The sequence below is a fragment of the Prinia subflava genome, chromosome 26 (genome assembly GCF_021018805.1).
Source record: "Prinia subflava isolate CZ2003 ecotype Zambia chromosome 26, Cam_Psub_1.2, whole genome shotgun sequence".
Classification (NCBI taxonomy): domain Eukaryota; kingdom Metazoa; phylum Chordata; class Aves; order Passeriformes; family Cisticolidae; genus Prinia; species Prinia subflava.
In genome coordinates this window covers 225,986-251,565 of record NC_086272.1, presented here as the reverse complement: position 1 = coordinate 251,565, position 25,580 = coordinate 225,986, and the positions used below count along the sequence as shown (strand labels likewise).

The window sequence follows — 25,580 nt, the reverse complement described above, 5'->3', positions numbered from 1 at the left end:
GCAAGGGTTAGAGCCACACTGGAGGGTACTGGGGCACGTTGGGACATAGTGGGGCATGCTGGGGTGCACTGGGATGTACTGGGGTGCACTGGAGGGTCATGACCAGGAGAGGGGAAGCTCTGGGCCCAGCAGAACTCCAGGTACCCAACTCAGACCTCTTAACTTATGGGAAGCCAATCGTTTTTTTCAGAGACATGGGCAGATGTCCCTGGTCACTGGGGTGTCCCCAGTACCAGAAAGGCACAGGGGGACCCAAATGGCTCCAGTTCCCACACTGGTGCCCCAGTTCCAGGACTTACCTTAAAACATGCACCCCAGCCTCCTACTACACCTCCCTGTGGAAGCAGAGCAAAGGATTAGTCTGGAATGGCCCTTGTGGGGCTCAGGGGATCACAGGTGTCCCCAAGCCCCGTGGCTGGCCCCGGTCTGAGGGGGAAAATCCCTTCTGCTGCCCCCAGTCCCACTCCAGACAGTTTCCCCTGATCCCTGTTCCTGCAGGGACCATGGTGGGGATGGAGACAAGGAGAGCGAGGGGAATTTGGGGCCTCCAAGGAGGAGGGGAAGGAGTGGGATGTGGGGAACCCAAAGACAGTGAAGTGGGGGGAGCTGGGGGTCCCAAGGGATGGGGCTGGGGGTGTTGAAGGGATGGGAATTGGGGAATGTGGGTGGGGAGGCAGGAATTCCAGTGGGGGGGCCATGGAGGCTGAAGTGGGGAGTGGGTGGGGGCAGGGGAAATCCTGGGCAGAGGAGCAAAATTGCTGGGTTTGGGAGGGGCTTTGGGAGTGACAGTCAAGGAGGGGGATTGGGGGACACCACTGCCATGGGCAATGAGAAAGGGAAAGGACTGGAGGGCAAGAGGAGAGGGAATGGAGTGGCCATGATGCTCTTTGGGGGTGACTGGGGTGCACTGGGCTGGGTGGGAATGCAATGGGGAGCCTGGGGAAGGGGCAGCCTTGGGAATCTCTGGGGTGCACTGGCATGCACTGGGGTGCACTGGGATGGCCTGGAGGGTGATGGCCACGAGAGGGGAGGGTGTGGGCTCAGCAGAAGAACTCGGGGTACCCACCTTATCATTCCCAATGCCACCAGCTTGCTGTGGAGAGAGCATGAGGTGTCAGTGGTCACTGGGGTGTCCCAAGTCCTGGGAAAGGTTGGGGGTGACCAAAGTGCCCCCCAGTTCCCACACTGGTGCCCCCAGCTCCAGGACTTACCCCAGCACACACAGTTTCACCACTGCCATCCATGTCGGCCTGGGGAAGGAGAGCAAAAGGTTGGTGAGGATTGGCCCTGGTGGGGCTGGGGGCACACAGGTGTCCTCAGCCCCCCGGCCCAGGGCTGTCCCCTGCTCTGGGCAGGGCTGCCAGGCAGAGCCCGGCAGAGCCCCTGCCTTGGGAAGAGCCCCCAGCGCCGAGCCCAGCCCGTGGCCCTGCAGCCTCACCTGGCTCTGTGCTGGGAGGCACAGCAGCATGGAGAAGAGCAGGGCCACGCCGAGCACAGCCACCTTCATCTTCCTCTGGCACTGGGCAGCGCTGCCTGAGGCTGCAGCAGGGCACCGGCACCTTTATCCCTGCCGGGACTCCTCCCTGCGCCCTCCCCGACAGCCCCCAGGCCAAAGCCCGGCTTGGCACAGCCCCCAGCCCTGGCCACAAGCCCAGCCCTGCCCAGAGTCCATCCCAGCTGCGGCACGGATCCAGTCCCCCTGCCCGCATCCCTGCAGCTTCCTGCACGGGGCAGCTGCCCCTGCAAGGGCCCGGGAACATGGGGGGGCCAAGGGGGGCCAAGGGGATCCAAGGGCAGCGTGGGACCCTGTGGGGACAAGCCCCGCTCCAACACCATCCATCCTCCAGCAGCCCCCAGTGCCACATCCCCCATCTCCCGCTGGCCCTGCCCTGCCAGAGCCTTCCTTGCAGGACAGCCCGGAGCTGAGCCCGGCCCCAACCCTGGTGTGTCACAGCAGAATTGTCCCTGTTGCCACTGCAGCCCCTGGCCTGAACGGGGAGCTGCCCTGAGCCCTCTTCTCGGGGCCCCAGGAGCCCGGGATCAGGGAGAACGGGGAGCTGGGAGCACAGCGGGGTCCTGGGCCATGGCAACAGCTGGGAGACTGGGATCTGCAGGCTCTGCAGGCACTGGGGAGCGCTGGGCAATGCTGGCACTGGCACACAGCTCCAGCAGCGCCCCTGGCCCCAGGGATGGCCCTGCCCTGCCCTGCTGCCAGCGCTGGCCCTGAGCAGGGCTCACCTCCCCAGCCGAGGCTCCCGCGCTCCTGGCCCAGCTCAGAGCCCCTGGCAGGGGGAGCCCCGAGGGCACAGATCAATGACAGCCCCTGCCCAGGGCTCCCACCAGCTGCCAGCGCCTCCATTCTCCACTGACAGGCCCTGACATTTCCAGCAGATCTTCCCTCCTCACAGCACACTGACCACACAGAAGGCACCTCTTGTGGCACAGGTGGCAAAACCCTGCAGACACCTGACTTGACTGTTTGCCTTGGATTTTCCCCAGGAGCCAGCAGGAAGATTTTCCTTTGGCCTCTTGGTGCTTTGTGCCTCCTTTGTTGGAGGATTGAGGAGCGCTGACCCAGGAGGGGCCCAGGGGAGGTGAAGCTGCTCAGCAGAGGAATTTCCAGCCCCTGCACACCTGAGGGGCCATTCCAGGTGCCCCCAGGTGGGGGTTGATGGGCTCCTTTTGGAGATCAGCACTTCACTGAACAGGGCTCAGGGCTGATTGAGTCTACCAGCACCAAATTCATGGAAAACACCAAGCTGGGTGGGCCTGTGGATCTGCTGCTGGGCATCAAGGCTCTGCAGAGGGATCTGGGCAGGCTGGATCGATGGGCTGAGGCCAAAGGTGTGGGGGTCGATAAGGCCAAGAGCTGGGTCCCAGCCTGGGCTCACAAGAACCCCATGGAATGCTGCAGGCTGGAGGAAACTGTCTGGAGAACTGGGAAAGGTCCTGGGGGTGCTGGTGCCAGTGTCTGAAGATGAGCACAGGTGTGCCCAGGTGTGTCAGAGGCCAAGGGCTGCTGCGCTGTGCCTGCCATGGGGTGGCAGCAGGAGCAGGGCAGTGACAGTCCCTGTGCTGGGGCTGCTGAGGCCCCTGCAGGGCTGTGTCCAGTTCTGGCTCCACATGGCCAGAGACACCCTGAGGGGCTGGAGCATGTCCAGGGAAGGGAACGGAGCTGTGCAAGGTGCTGGAGCACCAGGAGCGTCTGATGGAGCCAGGGGTGCTCAGCCTGGAGAAAAGGAGGCTGGGGGGAACCTTCTCACTCTGCACAACTCCCTGACAGGAGGGGCAGCCCGGTGGGGTTGGGCTCTGCTGCCAGGGAACAGGGACAGCATGAGAGGAAACAGCCTCAGGCTGTGCCAGGGGAGTTTCAGCTTGGACATCTGGATGAATTTTTTCCCTTTCCTGGAAAGGGTTGTCAGGCCTTGGAAGGGGCTGCTCAGTCAGATGATGGAGTCCCCATCCCAGAGGTGTCCAAGGAACGCCTGGACGTGGCACTCAGGGCTCTGCTCTGGTGACAAGGTGGGGATCACTCACAGGGTGGCCTTGATGGTCCTGGTTGGCATTTCCAACCTCAGTGATCCCAGGATTCTGGGATTGTCCTGGAGAAATGCTTTTTGTCTTTTTTTTCCCCTTCCAAGTTCTGGACTCGAGCTTCTAGTCTCCAGGGAGGTTCCCCATCCCACTTCCCCCTGTGCAAGCCCCTGTCCCACAGACAGAACCATGGGGTGACACATGGGTTGTGGCACCAGTGCCCCTCCCTGCAGCAGAAATTCTGCATGGCTGAGACTGTGGTCAGTAGGAGCAGGAAAAACATCCTTCATTAAAAGCTGGGGTAAGTGTGGGGCCAGTCTCTGCACAGCTGAGACACATTCCCGAGGGAGGCAGGGACATTCCCAGTTCCTGGAGCTGGGTGGCCTGTCCAGCTCATTATCCCCCTGCTCTTGGTGAACAACATCAGTGCACTTTGCACAAACTCTCTCTGCATGGACAGCGTGTTCTGGATTCCATCCAGGATTGGGATGGCTGCTTGTTCTCCAGGGTGCTGTGAACTGCCTCCGCCAGAGGTGATTCCCTCAGATCCTGGGTACATCCCTAAGCAAGAGCTCCCAAGATCTTGCTCCAAGGGATTCCTGTCCTTCCCAGTGAGCAGGAGCAGCTTCCACAGGCTGAGGACTGCTGCCCTATTCCCAATGCCACTGGCAGTGCCCATATCTCCATCAGGGAATGCCCAGCTGGGTTCTGTATCCTCAAATTCCTTTACCCTTGGCCCTGGTATCTGGCACTGGAGTACCCAGCTGAGGGATTGCTCTGCTAGAGAGGGGCTGGAATCAGAGAGAGCAGAGCCACGATGGAGGCCCAGGTGGAGCAGGTGCCATTCTGTGTGACCTCTGCTGAAAGCACCGGGGAGGACAAAAGGCAAGAAGGAAAATGGGGAATTGATTTGGAACCCAGGTGTGCAAAACATCCCACAGAGAGTATGATGGGAAAATCAGAAATGTCCCAAGTTGCTCAGAGTCCTGCTCAGGGAAAGGAATGGACATAGCCCAGGACAGATCAGCTGCACCTCAGATCCCCCTGGTGAATTCTCTAACCCCTCCCTGCATCAGGCACCAAAGGGGGAACATTTCCATGTTCCACTGAGCTGCTGATGTGCAAACAGGAGCACGTCTGTGCAGAGCCCATGGAGCCCCAGCTGGGCTCACCCGCAATGGCCCCTCAGGTGTGCAGGGGCTGGAAATGTCCCTGGGCCCCTCCTGGGTCAGCGCTCCTCAATCCTCCAACAAAGGAGGCACAAAGCACCAAGAGGCCAAAGGAAAATCTTCCTGCTGGCTCCTGGGGAAAATCCAAGGCAAACAGTCAAGTCAGGTGTCTGCAGGGTTTTGCCACCTGTGCCACAAGAGGTGCCTTCTGTGTGGTCAGTGTGCCGTGAGGAGGGAAGATCTGCTGGAAATGTCAGGGCCTGTCAGTGGAGAATGGAGGCGCTGGCAGCTGGTGGGAGCCCTGGGCAGGGGCTGTCATTGATCTGTGCCCTCGGGGCTCCCCCTGCCAGGGGCTCTGAGCTGGGCCAGGAGCGCGGGAGCCTCGGCTGGGGAGGTGAGCCCTGCTCAGGGCCAGCGCTGGCAGCAGGGCAGGGCAGGGCCATCCCTGGGGCCAGGGGCACTGCGGGAGCTGTGTGCCAGTGCCAGCATTGCCCAGCGCTCCCCAGTGCCTGCAGAGCCTGCAGATCCCAGTCTCCCAGCTGTTGCCATGGCCCAGGACCCCGCTGTGCTCCCAGCTCCCCGTTCTCCCTGATCCCGGGCTCCTGGGGCCCCGAGAAGAGGGCTCAGGGCAGCTCCCCGTTCAGGCCAGAGGCTGCAGTGGCAACAGGGACAATTCTGCTGTGACACACCAGGGTTGGGGCCGGGCTCAGCTCCGGGCTGTCCTGCAAGGAAGGCTCTGGCGGGGCAGGAACAGCGGGAGATGGGGGATGTGGCACTGGGGGCTGCTGGAGGATGGATGGTGTTGGAGCGGGGCTTGTCCCCACAGGGTCCCACGCTGCCCTTTGATCCCCTTGGCCCCCCTTGGCCCCCCAGGGTTTTCTGGGCCCTTGCAGGGGCAGCTGCCCCGTGCAGGAAGCTGCAGGGATGCGGGCAGGGGGACTGGATCCCTGCCGCGGCTGGGATGGACTCTGGGCAGGGCTGGGCTTGTGGCCAGGGCTGGGGGCTGTGCCAAGCCGGGCTTTGGCCTGGGGGCTGTTGGGGAGGGCGCAGGGAGGAGTCCCGGCAGGGATAAAGGTGCTGGTGCCCTGCTGCAGCCTCAGGCAGCGCTGCCCAGTGCCAGAGGAAGATGAAGGTGGCTGTGCTCGGCGTGGCCCTGCTCTTCTCCATGCTGCTGTGCCTCCCAGCACAGAGCCAGGTGAGGCTGCAGGGCCACGGGCTGGGCTCGGCGCTGGGGGCTCTTCCCAAGGCAGGGGCTCTGCCAGGCTCTGCCCGGCAGCCCTGCCCAGAGCAGGGGACAGCCCTGGGCCGGGGGGCTGAGGACACCTGTGTGCCCCCAGCCCCACCAGGGCCAATCCTCACCAACCTTTTGCTCTCCTTCCCCAGGCCCACATGGATGGCAGTGGTGAAACTGTGTGTGCTGGGGTAAGTCCTGGAGCGGGGGGCACCAGTGTGGGACCTGGGGGGCACTTTGGTCACCCCCAACCTTTCCCAGGACTGGGGACACCCCAGTGACCACTGACACCTCATGCTCTCTCCACAGGAAGCTGGTGGCATTGGGAATGATAAGGTGGGTACCCCGAGTTCTTCTGCTGAGCCCACACCCTCCCCTCTCGTGGCCATCACCCTCCAGGCCATCCCAGTAAACCCCAGTGCATGCCAGTGCACCCCAAAGCTTCCCAAGGCTGCCCCTTCCCCCAGGCTCCCCATTGCATTCCCCCCAAGCCCAGTGCACCCCAGTCACCCCCAAAGAGCATCATGGCCACTCCATTCCCTCTCCTCTTGCCCTCCAGTCCTTTCCCTTTCTCATTGCCCATGGCAGTGGTGTCCCCCAATCCCCCTCCTTGACTGCCACTCCCAAAGCCCCTCCCAAACCCAGCAATTTTGCTCCTCTGCCCAGGATTTCCCCTGCCCCCACCCACCCCCCACTTCAGCCTCCATGGCCCCCCCACTGGAATTCCTGCCTCCCCACCCACATTCACCAATTCCCATCCCTTCAACACCCCCAGCCCCATCCCTTGGGACCCCCAGCTCCCCCCACTTCACTGTCTTTGGGTTCCCCACATCCCACTCCTTCCCCTCCTCCTTGGAGGCCCCAAATTCCCCTCGCTCTCCTTGTCTCCATCCCCACCATGGTCCCTGCAGGAACAGGGATCAGGGGAAACTGTCTGGAGTGAGACTGGGGGGAGCAGAAGGGATTTTCCCCCTCAGACCAGGGCCAGCCACGGGGCTTGGGGACACCTGTGATCCTCTGAGCCCCACAAGGGCCATTCCAGACTAATCCTTTGCTCTGCTTCCACAGGGAGGTGTAGTAGGAGGCTGGGGTGCATGTTTTAAGGTAAGTCCTGGAACTGGGGCACCAGTGTGGGAACTGGAGCCATTTGGGTCCCCCTGTGCCTTTCTGGTACTGGGGACACCCCAGCGACCAGGGACATCTGCCCATGTCTCTGAAAAAAACGATTGGCTTCCCATAAGTTAAGAGGTCTGAGTTGGGTACCTGGAGTTCTGCTGGGCCCAGAGCTTCCCCTCTCCTGGTCATGACCCTCCAGTGCACCCCAGTACATCCCAGTGCACCCCAGCATGCCCCAGTATCTCCCAACGTGCCCCAGTACCCTCCAGTGTGGCTCTAACCCTGCTTTCCCCCTCAGCGCCCTGTGGCTGAACAGCTGAAGCTTCTGCGGGAGTGATGCCCGGCTGCCCCTCTGGATGCCCTGGTGAGAAATCCTCAGGGCTCTCCAGCCCCACCAAAGATCCTCGGGGGCCAGGGCACATCCCTGAGCCCTCTGGGCTGTGCAGACCTTGGCGCTGGCAGAGGGACATGCAGGGGACTGTCCCTGATCCGTGTGCTGGGCTGAGGTGGACAGAGCTGTCCCCAAGGCTTTCCTTGCACCGGGGGGCTCTGGGGACACCCAGTGTCCCTGTGGGAGCAGGGAGGGCTGTGGGAGCTTTTGGGATATTCCAGGCTGAGGGGCTCTGGGAGCCACATGGAGCTCAAGAGCCAAGTGCAGTGCCAGGTGTATGCAGGGCTCCAAATCCCTTCTCCTGCTGCAGGGCCCTGCAGAGAGGGCTGGGGACAAGGGCCCTCTCATGTCCCAGTGGACAGCAGGGTCCCAATTTGGGTTCATCCTTTCAGGTCTGGAATTGGTGGTGACACTCGTGTCCTGTCCCCCTGCAGCAGCATGAACAGATGATCATCCCTGGAGAAGGCCCTGACCCCCTGGGAGCCCTGGGAATGTCCCTGCAAGAATCAATAAATGGCTTCAGCAAAGCAGCTCTGGCTCTCCGTGTGGCCTTGTTCTCATGTCCCTGTGTGTGTTCCACGTTCCCTGTCCCTGTGTGTTCCTTGTCCCTCTCTCAGTCCTGCCAGGCTCCGCTTCCTCCCCCCCCATGAGCAGAGCGACTCTGGGGGCTGCCAGGGCTCTCTGTCCCTTCCCCCCTGCCTGGTGCCCTGGGCAGGGCAGGTTGGGACAGCCTGGAATGTCCCCCCACAGCTGGCAGGGCCCAGGGGCACCCAGAGCAGCCTCTGGAGCGCGCAGGCTTTGGGGCACAGAGGGCAGCAGGTTGTGCCCAGGGCTCGGGGAGCCCCATGCCCAGGGAGCAGAGCTTGGGCTGGCGGCAACAGTGGAGCACGGCCAGGAGCCTGGAGCCCTGGCTCCTCTGCTGCCGCTGGGAGCCACAGCGCTTCCCTGCCCAGGGATCAGTCAGAAGGGCAGCACCACCCATGGATCCAGCAGTGTCCTGGTGTTCCTTCTTCCCCTGGAGCTTCTCAGTGGTGGGGGGTCCTGAGGTCATTCTGAACTTTTCCCTGTTTATCCCTATGAGCAAACCAAGGAATTAGTGCTCATGGGCTACCCAGCTCTCTCATGCCACTGCTTCAACAATTCCCTGGCCTTGGGTGATGATCAGTCCCAGCTCAGGCTGTCTCTTCTCTTCAGCCGGAGCTTTCTGGGGTCGGTGGCCGTGAGTTGGTGGTCGCCATCTGCCCCTCTGCAGTGGCCTTTGACCCAGTCAGAGCTGATTCCAGCTCGGGGGCTGGGTTGGATTTCCCTATCCAGCACCAGGGATCCATTCTGCTCCCCCAGCTTTGTTTACCTCCCCCAGGGTCTGGGATAAGTCCCGCACAATTGTCCCACCTTGATCTTATCTTCGGGTGCTCCATTCTGCGCTTGTCTCACGGCAAAGTCCTCCTGTGGTGACAGTGTTTGGGACGGGCAACTGCTGCTCCTCAATCCCAACCCCAGTGGAGCCTCCCCAGCCCCCAGGAGTCCTCCCTGGGTGTCCCCAAGGTGTCCCCTAAGTGTTCCAGCCCGGTGATGCCCTGGTGACCCCCCAGCCCCTCTTCATGCAGGTCCCAGAGCACAACGAGCTCTTTGAGGCTCTGCACTGTGACATCTTTGGGGCCCCAGTGCCGACGGTGCTGTCAGTGCTGGTGCCCATGGAGATGTGAAATGCCCTGAACAAGTAGTGGGGGTGGCCTTCATCGTCACCATCATCTTCATCACCACAACCACCCACACCATCAACCCCACCCCACCATCATCATCGTCATCACCCACACCTCCATCATCATCACCCAATACCACCAACCTCCATCATCATCACCGCCACCAACAGCACCATCATCACTCATCTTCTTCATCACCTTCATCTTCATCACCCACACCATTGACATCATCACCATTACACTACTAACACTATCATCACCATCATCATCATCATCATCATCTTTATCACCACGTACCTCATCTTCCTCACTCCTGCCATCACCCCCACTGTGCTGAACTCCATCACCAATATCCTCATCATCCAACACCGCTGACACCGTCACCATGGCACCAGTAACACCATCATCACCTTTATCATCTTCATCACCCACACCATCATCTTCATCCGTGACACCTCTGTCTTCATCACCCACACCTTCACTTTCATCCTCAATACCATCATCGGCATCATCTTTGTCATCACCATCTTCATCACCCACACCATCATCTTCACCACCAACCCCAATCAACACCAACAAACACCATCACCATTACACACCACCATGGACACCATTACCACCACACCACCCACACCTTCATCCTCATCACCCACAGCTTCATCCTCATCACCCACAGCTTCATCTTCATCACTACCAGCATCATCACCAGTCATCTTCAACACAACCAACACGGTCACTGTGACACTGATAGCATCATCATCATCATCATCATCTATGGGTTTTATATCTCCTTTTCTTCAATTGTTAGAGCCGGGATTAATTGCTCGAGGGACGCAGTTCATGTTTGGACTCAGATGTTTATTAATTCTTATCTTTAGTACAGTCTCACAAGTTGTGAGTTCTAGCTAACACGTGAAAAGTGGCTCTGTCTCTAACTCTTTCCAAGGTCTTTTAAGCACAAATTCTCCAATTATGAAATGACACCTAGACTATTTTTACTTTTCACCCAATAACCAAACACCCGTAGTCCACAATGCGGATTTTCTTACCCAATTACAGTATACCACCCAAAACCATGAAGAAGATGAAAGAACTTAGCCTACGCCCTAAATCCTCCATCTTGCTCTCTCTATATTACTATATACTTTAACCTTATAATCCAAGTTTTCCACCCTGTGACATCACACACTTCTATTCAAACTGCACACCCATAATCCCAGTGCTATCACTCAATTTTGGAAGCCTTTTCCATGGCCTCAGGTCAAATGTAGTGCTTGCCTGAGGGTCAGGGCCTGTTAGCACAGAAAGCCTAAAATTCTCAGTTTCCAGGCTTCCAGCAGTCATCACCACCATCACTGTCCCCATCATCATCACTCTCATCCACACCTTGGTCTTCATCAGCAACACCACAGCGAACTCCATCACCTCCATTACCATCACCCAACACCACTGACACCATCACCATCTTCAGCAACAGCATCACCAATTCATCACTGAACACCATCATCATCATCACCACCATCATCTTCATCACCCAACTCCATCATCATCATCATCACCATCATCACCACCCAATGCCATCATCATCATCACACGACCATCACCACCACCATCATCACCATCACCACCATGCCCTCCATGATGTCCCCGTGTCCCTTTTAGGCGTCCCCCCATGTCCTCCTCCATGGCAACCCATCCCCTCCCCCACCTTCCATCCCCTGTCCATGTCCTGCTGTGTGCCCCACCCCCATGGTGACCCCCAGATGTCCCTGATGGACCCCTCAGGCTCTTGAAGAACCAATCCCTGGCCCAAATGTCTCCCACCACCATGTCCCCGTGTCCTTGTGGTGTCCCTCATCCCCTGTCCCCCCCAGGGTGACCCCTTCATGCCCCCAGTGTCCCTCCCAGCCTGTTGGAGAACCAGACACTGCCCTGGGTAAACATCTGCCTGATGGGCTCCATCCATCCTCTGTCCCCACCATGTCCCCCCCATGTCCCTCCCCATGATGACCTCCCAATCTCTCCCCCCATGGTGATCCCCCAATGTCCCCATGTCCCCCACAGCCTGTCAGAGAACCAGCTGCTGGCCTGGATGCCACCCTGGGTGAACATCTGCCTGATGGGAAGGAGCCAAACCCCTGGATTGTGGGGTGCTAAGTGAGGATCCCCAAGATGGGATTGGCAGGAACCCCAGTTTGGCAGGAGATGGGTGCAGGGACCCTTGAACTGGTGGGTTCAGGGTCGTGGGTGTGACAACCCCAATTCTGGGGGTGTTGCATGGGGGGAACATGAGGTTTGGAGGAAATGGTGGGGGGGAGGGGGTATTGGTGCAAGGGGGCTCCATTGTGAGGAGAGGAATGGTTTGGGGTACCCCGAATTTCAAGGGTGGTGGAGAAACACCAATATTTGAGGGGAGTACAAATTTTGGGACAGACTCCTGGATTGGGGCATTCTGGGTGTGGACTGATGTGGGAGGACCCCTGGACTGGAGAGACAGTGAGGTCCCAGTTTGGGGGATAACTCCTGAATTGTTGGGGATCATAGGAGGGGGAACCCCAACATTGAGGTCAGTGGGCACCCTTGAATTGGGGGAATCTGGGGAGAGGACCCCAATTTGTGGGGATCAGTGCTGGGGGTGATGTGAAACCCTAATTTTAAGTCAATGACTGGGGGAACCTCCCCATTTTCCCCACCCCATCTTGGGTCTGAGGGATTGGGTATCGCTCTGGGGTTCCCCCCGACCCCCCTCTCTTCCCCAGATGATTTTGGGGCTGCGCCAGGCCGGGGGCTTCACCCGCTGGTTGGGGTTGCAGTGCTCGAGTGCAGATGAGGCTCTGGCAGCTGCAGGGGCAGGGGCTGACATCGTCCTGCTGGACAACCTGGCCCCCCAGGTGAGCCCCAAAATCCGAGGGGGGCCAACAATGGTGGGGCCCCAACTGTGGGCTGGACCCCAAAAACGAAGGCTGAATTGTGAAAACGGGAGATAGACCTGGAGAATAGAGGGAAAAGCTCCAGAAAGTGGGGGGTCACCACATAGATCCAGGATCTGCCCAGCCCCCCAGGTATGACCCAAAAATCAAGAGTGTGGCAAAAATGGGGCTCTCAGGTGTGAGACTGCACCACTAAACTGGAGGGAATCTGCTGTAAATGTGGAGCAGCCTTAAAGGTAAGGCACAGAACCCAATCTTTGGGGGGTCGAAGTGTTGGAAAACCCCAATTTTGGGGGTATTTTTGGTGGGGGGACAGCAATTTTGGGCAACGGTGTGTGGGAAATGCCTGGATTGGAGCGATTGCATGGGGGAACTGAAGCTTTGAGGAGTTTGGGTTGAAAGGATTCTGATTTGGGGCATTTATGGAGGATTTGCACCCCGGATTAGAGGGTGCAAGGTGGAAAGAACCCGATTTTGATTGTCAGTGGGTTGGAGAACTGAAATTTGGAGCTGTTCCTGGTGCTCAGGCCTTTTTGTAGGTCCTTTGGTGGTGAGGAGTCCCCATTGGGCAGATTTTCGGAGGTTTCTGGTTTAGGGGACTCCCAATTTTGCAGAGACAACTGTTACCAGGTGGTGCCAATGCCTAAAAGGACAAAACACCCCAAAGACCCCAAAACTGCACCTGGGCTCCCTCCAACCCCCTCCCCACCTAAGGGAGAGCCCAAAACCCACCCTGGGGTCCCTCTGCACCCCTTTTCTCTCTGTACCCCCAAATAAACCCCTCCTCTACACATTCCCCCAGTTTGATTGGGGTGTCACCCCCAAAATCCACCAGCCAGTGCAAAACCAGCCACTTCAGAACCAACTAAACGGGGGCTCATGGCCACTGACCCACTGACCCCTGACTCCAAACCAGCGTCAGTCCTGCTGCTCAGCACTGGGATCGGCCTTTTGCAGACACCCCCGCTCTTCCCTGAGAAACTGCAATGAAAAATAGGAAATGCCTCGGGTTGGGGTGGAAAGTGGCAGCCAGGGAATGAACCCTCAGGTGCAACAAGAGTTCAAAGGTGCCAACCCTGGTCTGAGGATCCCAATGTCCAGTCTGAGATGCCCAAACCCCAGCTGGGGGGGCAAGATCTGAGCTGGAGCATCTCAAACCCTGGGATGGCATCAGAGTGTCCAGGACAGGCCAGGGCACATTTTGGGTTTGCCAGCCCATCCCTGGGAAAGGCAGAGCTGAAACTGCAGGGCCAAGGACTGAAAGCAAAGAGGAGCCAATGTCCCCAATGGCAAGGGACAGGGAGGAGGCGTGGCAGGAGCTGGGGCTGCAGGAGAAGGAGCCACGCAGCTCATGGGGCAGCAGGAGGAGGAGATGCCAAGGGTGCCCAAGGGCACTGGAGCAGCTGCACTGCAATTCCCAGCTGCAGCAGGCAGGCAGCACAGCTGGGGCTCCTCATCCCTTCCAAATCCCAATCCTGGCCCAAGAGGGGGACAAGGGGAGCCCAAAGGGCAGCGCTGGCCCTGACCCCCCTTCCCAGTGGCTCTTGCACAGCGCTGATCCCATGGCATGGCCATTGGCAGATCCCACAGAGCAGGATCCAGCAAAGAGCATCTCCACCTGCTTCCCTCAGCCCCTGCACCTGATGCTCTGGTGCCAGGGCCCAGCTTCCCGATGGAATGGCCAAGCTGTTTCCCCCCTGGCAGGCTCCTACTGCTCTCCTGCACCATCAGTCCTTTGCCAAGAGCCCTCCCAGCTTTCTGGCACAGCCACACAAGCTCCTGCTCCCCATTTCTCACTGGGGGCTCCTTCCCCAAGCCCCCTCTGCTTTCCTGCTGTCCCCAGCACAAGCCAGGGCACTCCAGAGCCCCTGAGGGTGCAGGTGGATAACAAAGCACCCCAAGGTGCAGGTGAAACACACAGGAAGAAGAAATCCCCAAAATTAGGGGGGGCTGACTGCTAGGGAAAGCTTCCCAGGGGTGCAGGGTGGATCCAAGAGCTGCCAGGATCAGAGGGATTTGAGCCACGGCACAGCTTGTCCCTGGAGCAAGAGCAATGCCCAGTTCTGCCCTGGGGACTCATCTGGCAGCTCCCCAGCAGTGGGTGACACCCTGTGCTGTGCATTCCCAGCTCCCCAGCAGTGAGTGACACCCTGTGCTGTGCATTCCCAGCTCCCCAGCAGTGGGTGACACCCTGAGCTGTGCATTCCCAGCTCCCCAGCAGTGGGTGACACCCTGTGCTGTGCATTCCCAGCTCCCCAGCAGTGGGTGACAGCTGTGCTGTGCATTCCCAGCTCCCCAGCAGTGGGTGACACCCTGTGCTGTGCATTCCCAGCTCCCCAGCAGTGGGTGACACCCTGAGCTGTGCATTCCCAGCTCCCCAGCAGTGGGTGACACCCTGTGCTGTGCATTCCCAGCTCCCCAGCAGTGGGTGACACCCTGTGCTGTGCATTCCCAGCTCCCCAGCAGTGGGTGACACCCTGTGCTGTGCATTCCCAGCTCCCCAGGAAGCTGCAGACAAGGTTTATGGGGAAGCCACTTCTGTTGGGTCATGGGGTGCAGGAGGGATGCCCCGGTTTTCCAAATGCCTGAGAGGAGCCTGGCAGCAGCTGGATCCAAGGGCAGCCCCAGGCAGGATCAGGCGCTGTGTCTGGATCCCAGCTCTGGGCTGCTGGAATGTCCTGGGTTGAAGCGCAGACCTGCGAGAAGCACAAAACATTGCAGGCTCAGGGCCAGGCTGAGCAGAGGTGCAGTTCCCTCCTGCACACTCACTGCCACCTGCAGCTGCAGCAGCCCCGCTGCACACGGGGAACCTGCCCAGCTCTGCAGCACACGGGGCTCAGGGACAGCCCCGAGCCAACATTCCCACATGCACCTGGCCACCAACTCCCACAGCAGGCAACTGGGGCCACCTGAGAGCCCCTCGTGGCCACAAACCCCACGCCTCGGCCACAGCTGCACCTGCCCCGCCTGGCAATGGGGCACAGCCCAACCGGGGCCCCCTCTCCTCCAGCCGCCTCAAACTCGGCCATGGGGACTCGATCCCAGCCTGGGAAAAGCTCCACTGCCGCAGGGATCGGCGGCTTGCCGGGCCTCAGAGGAATTCTAGAGCTAAAGCGGTGAGAGACATCAGCTGGGCTCAGATAATACATGCCAGCGCTCATCCCGGGCCCGGCAAGCGCCTCCTCCTCCTCCTCGTGCCCGTCCCCGTCCGGCGCGGCGCTCCCAGCCCCGAGCCGCTGTTCCCAGCGCGGTTCGCTCCCTCCGGCTGCAGCTGGGCCCCGGGGCGCAGCCCTTGGCACGGCGCTGGAGCCAGCGGGACAAAACCCCCCCGGGGCCGCCCCGGCACGGCCCTTCCCGCGGCCCCGGCTCGGCGGCACCGCCATCGGCCTGAGCGGCCTCCCTGGGCCGCCCGGCCCGGCCCGGCCGCTCCGCCCTGGGCCGCGCCGTTCCGGCCTGGCCGCGCTCGGGGCAGCGCCTGCGGCACCGCGCCCTTGGAGCGGCCCCTGCCACAGCCCCGGCACCGCCACCCTCGGGGGCTCTGCCCGGGGGCTCCGTGCCCGGGGGGCTCCGTGCCCGGGGGCTCCGTGCCCGGGGGGCTCCGTGCCCGCGGCTCCCGCCGCTCCCCGCCCGGGGACCCTGCCGGCAACGAGACGCCCCGCGATCCTCCCGGGATCCCGTCCCGTCCCCGGTATCCCCTCCTGTCCCCGGGATCCCCACCTGTCCCCGGGATCCCCTCCCTTCCCCGGGATCCCCTCCCTTCCCCGGGATCCCGTCCCGTCCCCGGGATCCCCACCCGTCCCCGGGATCACCTCCTGTCCCCGGGATCCCGTCCCGTCCCCGGGATCCCCTCCCGTCCCCGGGATCCCCTCCCGTCCCCGGGATCCCCACCTGTCCCCGGGCCCGTCCCGCACCACGCGGCCGCTCCCGCCGCCGGTTCCGCTCCCAGGGCCATCCTCCCGCAGGAGGAGCTGCCGCCGGGATCCGCCCGCCTCCGCCTCCGCCTCCCTCCTCCCCAGCCCGTCCCGTCGCTCCTCCCTCGCCCTCCATCCCTGCAGGGTGGCCCCTTCCACAGCCCCGCCATCGGCACCTGCGGGGGCCGTGCCCGCTGGGGCCGTACCCGAGCGCTCCGGGAAATGTTTCCCTCTCAGCTTTTTCTCAGCCCTGCAGCTCTCCAGGCACGGGGGATCCCCTTGGGGCAGCACCAAGGCTTTTCCACCTGCCTCCCTCACCTCGCCCTGGTCTCCCTGCTGTCCCCAAACCATCGGGAAAAGCTTTCCAACCCTCTCTTTGCGATATTAAAGGCAGGCCTTGCTTTGTTTTGGCGCTGGGATCACACAGCCCCAGCTATTTCACACACCAGCTCCTCTCTGTGTCACTAATACAAATCCATCCCTTTTCCCAAACTCACACGGATTTGCTGAACGTTCCCACAACTTCATGTACATATTTAATGACTTCTGAGAACTCATTTACATCAGAGGAAGGGATCTCCCAAGGGTCTCTGGGGGTTGTTTGGGGAACATCCCATTCGTCAAATGATCCTGTTATGGTCATGAGCCTCCTAAACCCAGTTTGTCCCCTTTGAAGGCGTCCCAGCTCCGGGATGTGGCCAAGACACACCTTTGCCCCAGCACTGCTCAGAGCCCAGGCTGTATTTTCATGGCTCAGACACCACTTGCACAAGGAGATGGCTGAAGGCAGGAGTGAGCACTGGCTGGGAATGTTCAGGGAATTCACAGCTCTAAACACTGTTTGTCAGCGTTCCAGATGTTCCCAGCGTTTGTTGGAGATTGCCCCAGCTCTGTGCTGGTTTTCTCCCTGGAGCCCCAGCGCCGGTGGCCAACATGCCTGGATGTGGGTCAGCTCCGTGCCTGGCGGTGCCTCCAGCACTGAGCGCCCTCAGGGGCAGCCTGAGGAGCTGGGAATGCCAGGCCAGGTGGGAGAAGCTGATGCTGCCCGGTGTGTGCACAGGAATGAGGCTGTGTCTCCTTGCAGGGCATTTGCAGGGCAAGGCCCAGCTCAGCCCACACTGCCATGCCCAAACCCAGCCCATTTCCTGCACGCTTTTCCACAGGATCAGTTCATTCCCGTTCCCACTGCCCCATCCCTCTCCTTTCCTCCCAGCACATACGTAGCCTCCCTCACACACCGTCATTACCACGGACCCGTAACAAGGAATTCTGGCTCAAGGCATGAGAAATAAGGATTCACTTTAGTCTTTCTTGAGATCTGGCTGTTGGAAGGCTCCAAACCTACAGTGTTTCCTGTGGATCTTGGGAACTGGGGCCCTGGAGCCTAAGTGCCACAGCCAGCTGGGCCCTTCCACAGGAGGAAAAGTCAGGGGTTTTTTAAGTTCCCTGAGGCTGATCCAGTTGCCATCACCTAAGCCCCAGGAATAAACAAAGCGAGTGGATCAGTGCCATTAAAAACATGGAAACAGCCCAAATCTGACCATCAGGTTTGCTCATCCAGGTTTGCTGGGGAAGGGTTTTGTCTCCTTTGCTGCTGAAAGCCAAAGGGAGATTTGGAAGGAGCGCTAAGATCCCTGTGGGGTTTAGGGATGTTTGGGATGATCAGTCAGTGGGATGAGCTCAGGGCATGGATGGGGTCCCAGAGCCTGTGCTGGGTCAGGCACAAGAACAGGAGTTGGATGGAAAAGGGGTTTTCCCATGTTCTTCTGATGGAGAAATGCAGCACAATCCCTTTCCCTGGAATAGCAGGCCTGGAGCTGGTGCATCCCTCAGGCCTTGTACCTGCCCAGGTGCTCATGGGCAATGATCACTCGCTGGATCTGTGCTGTGCCCTCCTAGATCTGCAGGGAAAACCAGAGACAGGTGAGCCAGCAGCTGGGAAAGGTGTTTGACCAGAGTCTGCACACCTGTGACCCCTCCCTGCACCAAGCCAGGGGGCAGGAAGAGGCAAAACTTGGAAAAATTAGTGTGACAATGACCCATAAGAGGCAATAAGCACATCCAGGTGTGTGTTCAGTGCAGGAGGGATCCAGGGTTCCCCCCGGCAGAGCCCAGGTTGCCTCCAGGACAGCAGAATTTGGGGATTTTAGTATTTCAGCTCCCAATCCTGCCTGAAGCTGCTTTGGCAAATCACTCCCATACCTGCAAATCCACTTTCTCTGAAGTCACAAAATCAGGATAATATTCCCTGTGGTCAATATGGTGCATTAATTCGTGTTCTTATCACAGAATCACAGAATCACAGAATAATGAGGTTGGAAGAGACCTCTAAGATCATCAAGTCCAACCTATGCCTTAACACCTCAACTAGACTATAGCACTAAGTGCCATGTCCAGCCTTTTTTTAAACACATCCAGAGATGGTGACACCACCACCTCCCTGGGAAGAAAATTCCAGTGCTTTATTATTCTTTCAGTGAAAATTTTTTTCCTAATATCTAACCTGTACCTTCCCTGACGTAGCTTGAGACTGTGTCCCCTTGTTCTGTCAGTTGCTGCCCGGTGGAATGGATATTATGGATTATAGTATGTTAAATCATAAACACAAACTGTAAATATGTCACATGAAATGTAACCTTAGTTCCAGCCAGCCACGGAATTGACAAATTCCAAGGCAGGCAACACCCAGAAACCACCTTTTAGGAGGAGACAATGAAATGTTGGGAACCTGGGGCACCGTCATTGGCATCAGAAAGGAGGAACATTAAAATAAGCAATCAGTTCTTCCTCCAGAGGCAGCAGAGTCATCAGCGCTCCACTATCTCGCTGATCACTGGAGGAGAACATCTGTCCATTCAAAATTTCGGCTCCCATTCCCTCACGGGAGGACCCAAATTGACACTTCTCCCTCCCACAGGAGACCCCATTCAGCAGACCAGTGACTCCGATAAATTCGAATAACTATTCCAGGGAAACAAAGAACTGTGGGGAAATCTTATGCCAGGGGCAAAATAAAGTGTATAAAACCGGGACCCCAGGCGGGGCCAACTGGTGAACACTGGGGGACTGCAGTGCGACAGAGGCTGCTTTCCGTTCACCCTTTGACGATCCCGGGTTATCGTCACCGTAACTCCGCTTGTTGGTTTTACCGAAATTCTGTAATTTGACTTTTTTAATAAACCAAATTATATTTCAATTAGCAAAGTGGATTGGCATTTATACCATATGATATGATATATGATATGATATGATATATGATATGATATGATATGATATGATATGATATATGTTACATTATGTTATGTTATATATTATATTAAATTCTATTATGTTATATATCATATCACATCCTATTTTATTTATTTTATTATATTTTATTTTATTTTATATCAACAAGGGAATAAAAAGAGGTATAATTTGTACCATATTTTAAAACGTGTGATAATAATACCATGCTAATACATAAATGAAGAACCCAATGTTATTTTTATAAAATAATGTCATTTTTAACAGGTGGAAGTGGGGAGTGCTGGGTGCTGCGGCTCTGCCTGGCAGCTGCGGAGCCCAAGCCAGAGGAATTTCCTGTTTCATTTCCTCTCTGACACCTCTTTCTTAATTCTCCACCTCACATGTCTTGTTCAGTGTGAGAAACATAGCACACTCCTCTGAAAATTTTTAAGAGATTTAATGAAGGATAACAAGGGATAAAACAGAAAGCAAAAGACACAGGGGCCTGGCAAAGCCACCACACACCCACTTCTGCAGTCTGCAGTCTTTTATACCATTGCAGATGTATTATTTCCTCTAATGATTTAGCAGATTTAGTTTGAGCTGGTTGACCACAATCTTAATTCAGATTTTCTGCAACCTTGCACACTTCAAGAGTTGAACACGTCGCAGGTCTAGGGTGGTCTTCAGATGCCACTTTAAAGGGGTTTTGCTATTTCTCCTTTTATGCTCTTCTGCTCTCTGCTTATGCTATCTTGGACATATATATTGCAGTAATAATTATATCTTAAAATTCATCTTTTGCAAGCCCAATTACATCTTGTGAAAGCCTCTCTTCCACTTTTACACTGCTCAAAGCGTTTACAAATATTATCCTACTTCAAAGCAGTTTGGAACTTTCCATTATTATTTACAAGAAAATACCATTTTATAATTAAAGTAAATAAATTATAGCAAAAAAACAGCTACTACATGACTGCTTACAACATTCCATTAAACACATCTTCAATAAAATCCAGAGGTTCTGGTGCTATGGTCTCATGTGCACCTCACTGGGGTAGAGGCGTCTCTCCCTCCTGGCACTGCAGCCCACGGCCAGGGGCCCTTCCCACTGCAATGGTTCTGGGATTCTGTCAGGGACTCACTTTCCTTTTCTTCTTCCCTCTGCTTGGAGCTGGCAATGGGCTGGAAAATGTCCAGCAAACCAACCTTTGCTGTCTGCTTTGTCAGCCTACACAGCTTCAGGACCTTGTCACCTGCCCCTTGGGCACAGCTCCCCTGGGCAGCAGGGCAGAACCGGCACCCTGGGAGCCTTGGGAATTCCCCTCTGGGATCCCTGGCACACGCTGGGATGATCTGGAATTTCAGTGTCCATGACACAGCACCCCACAACCCTCCCAAGAGCCCTCAGTTCACTCAAACCCACCGTGCCCCACATTCCCTGGAAGTTCAGCCCATGTCCCCACCCATGTCCGTGTGCCCTGATGTCCCCACCCATGCCCGTATCCCCACCATGCCCCCAATCTTGGCTCTCCATGTCCCCACTCGTGTCCATGTCACCCCCATGTCTCCAGCCATGTCCATGTCACCATCCATGGCCACGTCCCCTTGGGGTCCTGTTGCATCCAGGTGCCCACAGGTGGCCAGGAAGATGTGCAGACCACCAGCCAGCTCTCTTCCTGCCTTGGTTTGACAGACAGGAATCTGCTAGGGAAGGGCAGGACCTCCCTAGGGGTGGAGAATTCAAATCCTCTCCCTCCAAACGATGATGATGTAGAAAATGAAGGGGGGCTTTCAGGCAGAAGGATGGGGCCAGGAAGAACAGTTCTTCACTGGTATGTTGTGGATGCATGGCTGGAAAAGCAGGGACATGTGCACAATCCTGCTCTTAGCTTAAGGGATGAGTAGAAGATGAAACGTCCTTGAACCATTCCTTAGATGGGATAAGGAGGAAGTAAAGCTTGGAACAGTAGCTGTAACAGGATGCTAGACAGGATGCATTGACCATAAGTTAGGGAAGATTTGCAGCATTTAGCCTCGTGGACAGAGCTTCTGAACCAATTATGTCTACTGCAAGGACGCATGAACACTATGGTTTAACCAATGATGTTCAGAGTTAGGTGCATGATATGCTTAGCACAGTATAAATGTAAGCCAAATAGCTGAATAAACGAGCAGGATTTTTAACTCATATTTATGAGTGGTGTCCTGACTCTGGCTGATTCCCTGGCCAACAGTAGGTATGACAAAGCAAACAAACAATAACTACAGCATTAATAATAAACAGAACCAGGAACCTCGAGGGCTTTCTTTCACAAAGCCTGGGGCAGTTTGATCCCGGTGGCCCAGCAGGACTCCGAGAGGCCAAGCTGGAAGGGTGGAAAGCCCCGGGCTGATGGATGAGCTCAGAAGTTCTGCGCTGGTAGCTGGAGCGGCAGGGATGTCCCGGCAGGGCAGGGCAGGGCAGGGCTACAGAGTAGCAGAAAGCCTCAAAGCAGCCCCGAATAGGCTGTGATGGCGAGACGGCGGGCCCAGCAGGGCAGGGGGAGGCGAGCTCAGAATCCCTGGGCACACGAGCACATGAGCACATGATGGCAATTTCCCAGGGCAAGATGCAGTGATGACCGTCAGCTCTTCCCGCAGAGAGCACCAGCCCGACCATCCTCTCTCCCATGCCCAGAGCAAGAGCAAGCAGCTGCCCCCAGCTCTGCCCTTTACCTCCCCCAAAACTCCACTTATCTCCCCCCTCTGAGGGAAACTCCCAGAGACCCAAAAACAACAGGTGTAGCCCACTGCTGCCATCTCCTTTAGACACTTCTTTCTTTAAATCAAGCACACAGTTGTTAGTCTTCTAGCAATTTATGGGAAAAAAATTCTGTAAGTGAAAAAGAAACAAATGTAATCCCCAACACTTGCACACATGGATCACCAGGACCATGGATCCCCAAGGCGCTGCCCAATGGGGCCCACTGGGGATCATCCAATGGGCTCCTCCAATGGGGGATGGAGTTGGAGCAGCGCACAAAGCTCTTCCCGCACGCGGGGCACTTGCAGGGCTTCCCTTCCTGCTGCCTCCATTGCTCTTGGGTCACGGCACAGCTCTGGGACAAGCTCTTCCCACACTCAGGACACTGTTAGGACCTCTCTCCACTGTGCATCTGCCGGTGGACAAACAGCTTGGAGTGCTGGATGAAGCTCTTCCCACATTCTGAGCACGTGTAGGGGCATTCCCCAGTGTGCACTGTCTGCTGCATGATCAGGCCAGAGGTGTCACAGAAGCTCTTCCCGCACTGCCCACACACACAGGGGGTCACATCCCAGTGTGGATCATCTGGTGGCGTTTGAGGTGGGAGCTCTTCATGAAGCCTTTACCACATTCTCCACATTTATAGGGCCGTTCCCCAGTGTGGATCCTCCTGTGCCTGTATAAACTGGAGTTCTCAGTGAAGCTCTTCCCACACTCCCCACACTCATAGGGCCGTTCCCCAGTGTGGATCCTCTGGTGGCGGATCAGGCTGCAGCTGACACTAAAGCTCTTCCCACACTCCCCACACTCATAGGGCTGTTCCCCAGTGTGGATCCTCTTGTGGACGATCAGTCTGGAGCTCGTAGTGAAGCTCTGCCCACACTCCCCACACTCATAGGGCCGTTCCCCAGTGTGGATCCTCTTGTGGACAATCAGGCTGGAGCTCCGAGTGAAGCTCTTCCCACACTCCCCACACTCATAGGGCCGCTCCCCAGTGTGGACTCTCTGGTGGATCATCAGGTCAGAGGTGTCTCTGAAGCGCTTCCCACATTTCCCACACTCGTAGCGCCGTTCCCCAGTGTGGATCTTCTGGTGCTGGAGCAGGCTGCGGTTTGCACAGAAACTCTTCCCACATTGCGAGCACTGGTGCAGCTTCTTGCCATTGTGAAGCTGTTCATGCACCACCAGCTCAGAGCTCTGGCCACATCTCTGGCTGCCTTCCTGGCACAGGGTGGGTCCTTCCTCCTTGGAGCACCCTGGCATGGGTTTGGAGCCCCTCCTCGGGCGGGATCTCCGTGGCTTTTCCTCCCCGTTGCATTCCTGTGCCATGGAGCCACATAAAACAGCCTCTTCCACGAGGTTCTGCTGAGGGGATTTGTCCTCCCTGGGCTCCTTGTCTGGGGGAGGAAGGACAAGGACAGGATGGGATTTGCCTCCGTGCCAGAGGCAAGGGCAAGGAGATCCCCCCAGTGCATCCCCGGCAGGACGGCGTCAGCAGCGGGGTTGTCCTGCAGCCGGGGCCAGGCTGGGCTGGGAGATGGAGCAGGAGAGAGGGGCAAAGGGGCACTGACTTCCTCCTCACCTGCCTGGGGTTCCCGGGACAACTTCCTCCTCCTCACAGCCTTCTCTTCCTCCATCCAGCCAAAGTCTGGCACTGGGAATTCCTGGTTTGTGGGAAAGACATTCTGTGAATGCATTGGCTTTGAAGGTCCTGCTGTCCAAATCATCTCCAGAAGTCACCGCATGTCTGGTGTCCATAAAATCCTCCAAAAAATCAAGGAGTCCAAAAACACTGTCCCCGGGCTTCCCTGTTTCCAGTGTCCTTCCTTTGGGGTTATGGGTGTCCCTCTTCTCAGAGCTGCTGGGGGCCCGTGGGTCCTGGGAATCCCCCCTCTCCCGGACCCTGCTTCGGCTCGCTCAGGGGGTTTTGGGTCTGCCGGGGCTCATCCTGCCCCGATTCTGACTCGGCTCCCTGCTGTCCCAGGGTCCCCTTCCTCAGCATTCCCCCACTCCAGCCACTCAGCGCTTCTTCCCCCACTCCCCGACAACACTTTCACGCTCGGGGAGCCCGGACCCCCCTCATCTCCAGGTTCCACCACCCCTCCACAAACACTCCACTCTGCAATCTGCGAGTTCCAAATCCCACATTCCTTCCCCTCCCACACCCCACACCCCCCCAAAAATTAAAAGCCAAAACCCCCCAACAGTACCGGGGATCCCGGGATAGATTTGGGGCGAGCTTCCCCTCCCCGTCACCTGCGGGCTGCCGGGCAATGCGATGCGGTCGCGTCCAGCGGAGCTGCGGCCTCAGCGGGCTCGCCGTGGAACACCGACCCTCTCCTGCTGCCCCTCCTCGCGGTGCTCCTCGTGTTGCTGCTCCTCCCCTTCGTCTCTCCCTCCTCTTCCTCCCGCCCCTCCTCCGCCCCCAGCCCGGGCCCCCCTTTCCCGCCCGCTCTGCCCCGCGGCCGCCGCAGCGCCGCTGTTGGGTAGGGGGGAGCCCCCGGGAGCCCCCGGGGATGGGCGGGGGACTCGGGGCTCCCCCCAGGGCAGACCCGGCCGTGCCGTCCCCCTGCCCCCCGAGCCCAAACTCCGCTCCCGGGGGTGCCTGGCTGCCAGGGGTGGCACAGGGGGGTGGAAGTGGGGAGCGCTGGGCGCTGCGGGGGCAGCTGCAAGCCAGAGGTGTTTCCCATTGCTTTTTCTCTTTGACACCGCTTTCCTATTTCTCTACCACACACTTCTGGTTCAATGAGAGAAACGAAGCACACTCCTCTTAAACTGTTAAGCGTTTTAATAAATGATAATAAGGATGCACACTGTCCCCAAGCCCCCTACCCATCCCTGGCGGGGTCTCCCCACCCAAACGCCGGTGCTGCAGCGGCCGCGGTCCGGGGAAATCGGGGGAAGGGGGGTCGTGCTGGTGGTGGAGGAGGAGGAGGAGGAGGAGGAGGGAGAAAGGAGGAGGAGGAGCCGGAACAGGAAAAGAGCGACGGAGTTCGACCAGGGGCGCGCAGAGCCCACCGCACCTCCGGCCCCCGCAGCATTGCCGGTGACCAGGGAGAGGGAGCTCACCCCAAATCTGTCCGGGGGTCCCCGAGAGGTTTGGGGTTTTTTTTTGGAATGGAGTTGGGACCTAAGAGCTTCCAGAATCGCGCGGGAATTATCTTTGCATGTCCCTGGGAGGTTTTTTGGGGAGGAGATGGGGATATTTTCAGATCTTGCAGGAGTGCAAAGCTGAGCCGTAGTTGCCCCTCGGGGGGATTTTGGGGTCCCACGAAGCGATCGCGCGGTGCCGGCGGGGCGGGACGTTGGTTTTGGGGATCCCGGGAGAGGCGGGGATGAAGGGCGGGAGGCCCAGAGGGGGGAGCGGGGCGATGGCAGAGCTGGGGCAGCTCCGGCAGCCTGGAGGGATGGTGGAGGCTGGAGATGAGGGGGGTCCGAGCCCCCCGAGCGTGAAAGTGTTGTCGGGGAGTGGGGGAAGAAGAGCTGAGTGGCTGGAGTGGGGGAATGCTGAGGAAGGGGACCCTGGGACAGCTGGGAGCCGAGTCAGAATCAGGGCAGGATGAGCCCTGGCAGCCCCAAAACCCCCTGAGCGAGCCGAAGCAGGAGGCGGGAGAGGGGGGA

The 25,580-nt window shown here is 58.0% G+C and overlaps 1 non-coding gene and 1 pseudogene across 1 annotated transcript; both read right to left on the bottom strand.

The window, feature by feature from the left end:
- Positions 1–15,159: 15,159 nt before the first annotated feature.
- Positions 15,160–15,243, bottom strand: LOC134562251 (small nucleolar RNA SNORD45). Its single transcript, XR_010083121.1, has one exon. It is a non-coding gene; the product is annotated as a small nucleolar RNA SNORD45 (small nucleolar RNA).
- A 6,183-nt stretch (positions 15,244–21,426) lies between these two features.
- On the bottom strand, positions 21,427–23,771 carry LOC134562148 (zinc finger protein 239-like; annotated as a pseudogene).
- Positions 23,772–25,580: the final 1,809 nt, after the last annotated feature.